The sequence below is a fragment of the Rhinopithecus bieti genome, unplaced genomic scaffold (assembly GCF_001698545.2).
Source record: "Rhinopithecus bieti isolate Rb0 unplaced genomic scaffold, ASM169854v2 scaffold_13400, whole genome shotgun sequence".
In the NCBI taxonomy this organism is placed as follows: Eukaryota; Metazoa; Chordata; class Mammalia; order Primates; family Cercopithecidae; genus Rhinopithecus; species Rhinopithecus bieti.
In genome coordinates this window covers 3,252,447-3,259,946 of record NW_016807991.1, presented here as the reverse complement: position 1 = coordinate 3,259,946, position 7,500 = coordinate 3,252,447, and the positions used below count along the sequence as shown (strand labels likewise).

The window sequence follows — 7,500 nt, the reverse complement described above, 5'->3', positions numbered from 1 at the left end:
TGTGTGTGTGTGTGTGTATAGTCTACTTACATCCGAAGGATTTAACATAAGTTCAGCTGAGGGCAGCGTCAGCGTCGGTCACTGTTGTGCTTCTCTTGGGACCTTGCCAATCTGTCCCAGCATCGCAGGGCAAAGGAGACTTGGGGACATTCTTTTTTGTTTCTCTCCAAAATGTAGAGTCTGCGGAAACCTGTCTCCTCCCCTTAATAGCAGCAAGAAGGATTTAACCCACTTGGCTCCAGTTTACTGCCTTGAGGATGCCCCACTTTAAGTTAACTAACTTGTCCCTTGCTGGGACCCAGCACTCTGCTCCAGGGCCAGCCTGCAGGGATGCCTTCTCTGCCTTCCTGCTGCCACCCTCTAGCCAGGCATGTTCCCCCACCCACCCCACGCCTGCCCGGGGCTCAGCCTTGCCTCGCTCAGCTGTTCCTATTCGTCCTCAGGAGAACTCGTCTCCCTGGGTCTTGGTTCTTCCAGCTCCAACCTCACTCCCAGCTCCAGGATTCCATTCTTTCTCCTGGGCATCACCACTGGGCACCCCTCCTCGAAGGCAAAACCACACTGATGCAGCTGTCCTCCCAAGGCCACACCCCTTCATGACGTTCCTGAGTGCACAGCATCATCCATGTCACACCCCCACTCCCACACCACCCAGGCCAATTTTCTGTCCTCATAATCCTCCAGCATCCGGTATTTCCTCCCCATCCCTGCTGCCACCGCCCTAGTTCCAGAACATGTCCCTGACTGCTCACATGAGGTCAGTTGCCAGCCATGCACACTTTCCTACAGTCTCCTCATTCTGTCATAGGCAGAGCAGTCTTCCTGCCACAGCTTCTGTAGGGGAAAGACTAAATGTCTTTAGCTGTCACTTTTAAGTCCTTTCTTAAGGATTCCAGTCAATGTGGCAGACTCATTTTCACAGCTCCTCGCCCTCTGGGTTCCAGCCAAACTGGACTACAAATCATGGCTGACATTGCCCAAGTACCAGCTCAATGCCACTAACCACGTATTTATTCACTGAAATCCCACAATAACCTTATGAGGTAGGCGCTAATAACATAACCTCTGGTTTAGGCTGAACACAGTGGCTCACACCTGTAATCCCAGCACTTTGTGAGGCTGAGGCAGGCTGATCACCTGAGGTCAGGAGTTTGAGACCAGCTTGGCCAACATGGTGAAACCCCGTCTCTACTAAAAACACAAAAATTAGCTGGGGGTGGTGGCAGGCGTCTGTGTTCCCAGCTACTTGGGAGGCTAAGGCAAGAGAATGGCTTGAACCCAGAGGTGGAGGTTGCAGTGACCCGAGATTGTGCCATTGCACTCCAGCCTGGGTGACAGAGTGAGACTCTGTCTCAAAAAACAAATGAACAAACAAACAAAAAACCCCTAGTTTATAGGTGGAGAAACTAAGGTTCAGAGAGGTTAGATAGCAGCTGGGGGAGGTGGACAAGATGGGAGCTGACCCTGAGCAGTCCTCTTCAGAGCCCGTTCTCTCAACCACAAGTTTCTTGTCCAGCCGCAGGCAGGCCTTGCAGTTGCCATTTTCCTAGCCTTTGCTGTTGGCCACGACTGGAGCCTCCCAAGTGACATGCTGTTACCCTGCCAGCTCCTCCCCTCCCTTCAGGCCTATCTCAAGCACATCTTCTCCAACCCTCCAGCTGGAACTAGTCACTCCTCTGCCTCCAGCAATCTACTGAGACCTTTCTTACGTCATTCATAATGCTTCAGGTCCTGCTACTGTAAGAGGAATCCATTTTTCCTCTCCACTTTTATTATCACCTGATCAAATGTCAATTCTCTGGAAGAAAGAATTTTGCTTTATTCACTTGAGTCCTCCCCACCCCACGCTGTGAGTGCCTGGCATTCACTTAGCATTTGCTGAATTACTGAATGAACTAGTAAATTTTTTACATCCTGCATATGAGCCTCAGCTCCCTCCTAGACTCTGAGTCCCTTGAGGACACGGACCACATCTTTCCTTTAAAGGAGCCATGCTAATCTTCTCTGTATCATTCCAATTTTATTTTATTTTTGAGACAGAGTCTTACTCTGTCACCCAGGCTGGCTGGAGTGCGGTGGCGCGATCTCGGCTCACTGTAAGCTCCGCCTTCCAGGTTCATGCCATTCTCCCACCTCAGCCTCCCAAGTAGCTGGGACTACAGGCACCCGCCACCATGCCTGGCTAATTTTATTTTTGTATTTTTAGTAGAGACGGTGTTTCGCCGTGTTAGCCAGGATGGTCTTGATCTCCAGACCTCGTGATCTGCCCGCCTCGGCCTCCCAAAGTGCTGGGATTACAGGCATGAGCCACTGCACCTGGCATTCCAATTTTAGTATGTGTGCTGCTGAAGTGAGCAAATTTTTGTATTTTGTAAGTCATTTATAAATGAATTTTCCCCTTGTTTAGACTCATGTACTCACATCAACTAGATCAAAATCATATAGAACAGTTTAAGAAATTTATACATGCCAGAGCAATCTGCTACTGCAATGCTAGCCTGAGAGGACTGCAAAATTCTCCTTCCAGTTCCAACTTACTCTTCGTGCCTCTAAAACCCACTGCCTAACACACAATACTTTTTGTCACTCAAGATACCCACTGGTTTTGTTGGGGTGATCAGACCCAACACCAGGTCGTGGGGGCGACGAAGTCTGGTGGAGTCAAAGGAATGAGAAAAAGTTTGAGAGAGAAAGTGGGACCAGGAGGCCATCGCGGGTGGGGAGGCTGTGAAGGCCCTGAGCTCTGGGAGCCCACACTATTTATTGGTGCTCAAACAAAGAAACAAGTGGTGAGGATGTGGGGGTTGAAAGGAAACAGTGTATCAAGTGAATGAGAAACATGGCTGCTTGAGATAATGGGAATGCTTAGAAACAAGGAGCTAAAGTTTAGCAGACATGCAAGCCCTGCCTCAGCTTCTCTCCCAACACTCAGCTTTTCTCCCAACATGCCCTGCTTCTCTTTTTGTAAAACCACCACAGCTACTATCATTATTACTAGCATAAGGTGACCTCTTTTTTAAATTAATTGAGCAAGGTAATTTCAGGTTGTGCAGCCCTTAATTGCTGGTTGGTGATCAAGCTTCATTTTTCTTAGCCCTTATTCAAAATGGAGTTGCTCCAGTTTGAATGTTTCCCACATATCTCCCCTTTCCCTTTTATGAGAGGACCCTTAATCCTAGGGGTTGCAGAAGGATGAAGGTCCGTTTTCTGTAACTTCTTCATGCTGAGTAGGGGCGATGATACTCCTGCCTATCTATTAGGGTCTCTTGTATTCAGGGTAGGGAGGAGTTCAGTCAGAAAGCATTGGTCCGTTAAGCATCTATAGGTAAAACCCTGGTGCTCCAGCAGTTTCTCAGCATGGCTCATACTGGGGGAACCCGGCACACGGTTGGGATCCATGGCTCCTTCCAGTCTCCTCTTCCATGGTCGTACACACGTTGAGGGCACCTACACGGTTTGTTCATCTCCTGCAAAAACACAAGCATACCCTCACCGCCATGTTAGTAAATCTACTGAAACAGAAGCAAAAACTTTTGTGGCTGTAGCTGGGAGACATGCCATTGCTGAAGCATTTGTAACTCAGTTTTGGCCTCTTTGGTTAACTACTGCGAGGTAAAACTTACCGTTGATAATGAGAAGCAGGCCCCTTCTAACAGAAGGCACAGAGAAAGCAAACTGAGGCTTAAAAGCAATCCAAAGGCTGGATGCAGTGGCTCACACCTGTAATCCCAGCACTTTGGGAGGCTGAGGCGGAGGATCACCTAAGTTTGGGAGTTCAAGTCCAGCCTGACCAACATGGAGAAAATCCATCTCTACTAAAAATACAAAAAAAAAAAAAAAAAAAAAAATCAGCCAGGTGTGGTGGCGCATGCCTGTAATCCCAGCTACTTGGGAGACTGAGGCAGGAGAATCACTTGAACCTGGGAGGCAGAGGTTGCAGTGAGCCAAGATCATGCCATTGCACTCCAGCCTGGGCAACAAGAGTGAAACTCCATCTCAAAATAAATAAATAAAAGCAATCCTTAAACTTTCTATTTGCACTGTACAGGTGGGGCCACTAGATGCTGTGGTTCATGATAGATCTTCAGATGTTAGGTGGGCACCCACAGAGGTACCTGATTGTCACCTGGAGAGACACAAGCAAATCCTCTTCCTCATAAAATTATCTTTCCTTTTTCCCAGCTCTTTGTATGTGCATCCCTCCACCATGTATCTTGTCCAGCCTTTCTATTTTACTTTTGTCCTGTCAGGTGTTGTTCAGCTGCAGTCACAGGTTGATCTTTTTGTAAATTTAAAATATTTCATGTTAATAAAGCTAAATGCAATTGCATATGCAGTGTCTTATATTCCTGGTCCCCTCGTTTTTGCTTTTGTATTTGAGTTTTTAAAGTACAATTAGCTCTTTCCAGTAATGCTTGTCCTTGTGAGTTATATGGAATACCTGTAGTATGGGTAATATTCCATTGTTGAAAAAATGTAGCCATGGCTTTACTACAGTATCCTGGGTCATTACCAGTTTTGATTTTTTCTGGGATTCTCATAACTGAAAAGCAAGATAAAAGATGTCTTTTAACATGAGCTGTAGCTTCCCCTGTTTGACATATGGCCCAGATAAAATGTGAACAGGTATCTACTGAAACATGAACAACGGGCAATTTTCCAAAAGCGGGAATATGTGTTACATCCATCTGCCAGATGGAATTTGGAGATAAACCTCTAGGGTTAACTCCTTTTATGTGGCAGATGCAGGGCTTGGCAGGCGGAACAGTGTTGCACAATTTCTTTAGCTTGTTTCCACGATAGACCATATCTTTTTCTAAGGCCTGAGGCATTAAGATGGGTTAAATAATGAAATGTTTGTGCATCAACAAAGGCTGCAGACACCAGTGCATCTGCCCTTTGATTAAGTTTAGTGAAAGGGCCAGGGAGGTTAGTATGTTCTCTCATATGAGTGGTATAGAAAGGGGAATGCCTTTGTTGCACTGCTTGCTGTAAAGAATGAAATAAAATATTAAGTTGCTCATCAGCCACATTTCAAATTAAGGCACATTCAATATTTTGCATGGCTGGCACTACATAGGCTGAATCAGAAACAATGTTTACTGGCTGCTTAAAAGTTTTTAACACTAGTATCACAGCCATAAGTTCAGCCCTTTGAGCAGAAAGCAGCAGTCTGTTTGAAAAACTTGCTGTTGAGGTCTTGCAAATGAGGCTTTTCCATTACTAGATCCATCAGTAAAAGTGGTAATGGCTCCTTCAATAGGGGCTTTTTGAGTAATAGAAGGCAATATCCAGGGTGTTAATTTTAGAAACTGGAAGATTTTAGACTTAGGATAATGATTATCAAGAATGCCAACAAAACTGGCCAAATTAACCTGCCATTCTTGGGAATTAATATAGGCTTGTTGAATTTGTTGTTTAGTTAATGAAACTATAATATGATTTGGATCATATCTCATTAGCTTTGTTGTGCGCGGCCTCGCTTGCCCTACTAGCACAGCAATTTGATCTAAGTACAGAGTGAGTGTTTTGGTTGTATTGTGAGGTAGAAAAAGCCACTCAACCAGATCATCTGCTGGTTTATTATTTATGGCGGGAACAGTAAAAGCAAATTTTTCATAATCTTGGGCAGCTAAAGGAATGGTAAAAAAGCAATCCTTTAGATCTATCACTATGAGAGGCCAGTATTTTGGGATTATTGTTGGGGAGGTCAGCCCTGGTTGTAGCGCCCCCATGGGTTGAATCACAGCATTAACAGCCCTTAAATCTGTTAACATTCTCCATTTCCTTGATTTTTTCTTAATGACAAATACAGGAGAATTCCAAGGGGAGAGAGTAGGCTCTATATGTCCCTTTTGCAATTGTTCCTGTACCAGTTCTTTTAAAGCCTTCAGTTTTTCCTGTTTCAGCAGCCATTGCTCCACCCAAACTGGTTTGGCAGTTAGCCAAACAAGAGGAATGGGAGCTGGAGGCTCAACAATGGCTGCTCCTAAAATGACACCCCAATCTGGTCCGATCTGTTTGTCCTTCTAAAGGTTCTCATTGGCCATTTTAATTTTTTCCTAGTTCTTTTCCAGACAATGTTCCATGTTTTTTGTCATTTGTCTACTATTTTTTTTTTTTTTTGAGATGAAGTCTCGCTCTGTTGCCCAGGCTGGAGTGCAGTTGCGCGGTCTCGGCTCACTGCAAGCTCTGCCTCCCGGGTTCACGCCATTCTCCTGCCTCAGCCTCCCAAGTAGCTGGGACTACAGGCACCCGCCACCACGCCTGGCTAATTTTTTGTATTTTTAGTAGAGACGGGGTTTCACCGTGGTCTCAATCTCCTGACCTTGTGATCCGCCTGCCTCCACCTCCCAAAGTGCTGGGATTACAGGCATGAGCCACCATGCCCGGCCTGTCTACTATTATTACTACTATATTGTTCCTCAGGAATAGATATTTCAGCATCTCATTATTGCAATAAGTCTCTACCCCATAAATTGACAGGAATAGGTGTAATGACAGGCTGAATTGTCCCTTCCTGACTATCCGACCCTTCACATGGTAAAATCAAAGAACTTTGAAAAACTTCTGAGGCACCTCCTACTCAACAATACCAATGGATGCCTTTTGTTTAGGCCAATGCAGGGGCCATTGATTTATAGCAATAATAGAGACATCAGCTCCAGTATCTATAGTCTTTCAAAATCTTTTCCTTGAATAGTTACTGTGCAAACATGTCTTTTGTCAGACACTTGAGTAACCCAATACACAGCCTTTCCTGCTTGATTACAGTATTAGGAAAGTCTCCTGTTCTTTTCACTGTGCTGCTTCTTAGTTTTATGTAAGGTAACAGCAACAACTAAGCAATTCTTTCTCCTGGGGAGGCAGACCACAGAGTTAAGGGACTAATAACTAATTGAATTTCTCCAGTATAATCAGAGTCAATTACTCCCGTATGTACAGTAACACCTTTTAATTTTTTTTTTTTTTTGAGACAAAGTCCCACTCTCTCTCCCAGGCTGGAGTGCAGTGGCTCTCTGCACTCTCGGCTCACTGCAAGCTCCACCTCCCAGATTCATGCCATTCTCCTGCCTCAGCCTCCTGACTAGCTGGGACTACAGGCACCCACCCCAAACCCCGGTTTTTTTTTTTTTTTTTTTTTTTTTTTTTTAGTAGAGATGGGGTTTCACCATGTTAGCTGGGATGGTCTCAATCTCCTGACCTCGTGATCTGCCTGCCTTGGCCTCCCAAAGTGCTGGGATTACAGGCATGAGCCACCGTGCCTGGCACACCTTTTAAATTTAGACTAGACCTTCCAAGTCATAGACCAACTGTTCCTTGTATCCTTGTATCCTTGAGGATAAGGGTCCCCTAACTCCCATGGGGACCTTCTTTGGTGGCTCCCCAGGAAGTGTGTCCAGAATTGGTTCCTTCTGGTGGGTTCTTGATCTTGCTGACTTCAAGAATGAAGCCACAGACCCTCGTGGTGTTACAGTTTTTTTTTTTTTTTTTTTTTTT

General features: G+C 45.3%; 1 long non-coding RNA gene across 2 annotated transcripts in view; it reads right to left on the bottom strand.

Moving 5' to 3' along the window:
• The window catches only part of LOC108537332 (uncharacterized), a 3,391-nt gene extending 2,819 nt beyond the window's left edge, over positions 1-572 (bottom strand). For both annotated transcript variants that reach the window (XR_001887764.1, XR_001887763.1), the window contains exon 1: positions 31-572. This is a non-coding gene — a long non-coding RNA (uncharacterized LOC108537332). The remainder of the gene's footprint in view (positions 1-30) is intronic.
• Between the last annotated feature and the right edge of the window lie 6,928 nt (positions 573-7,500).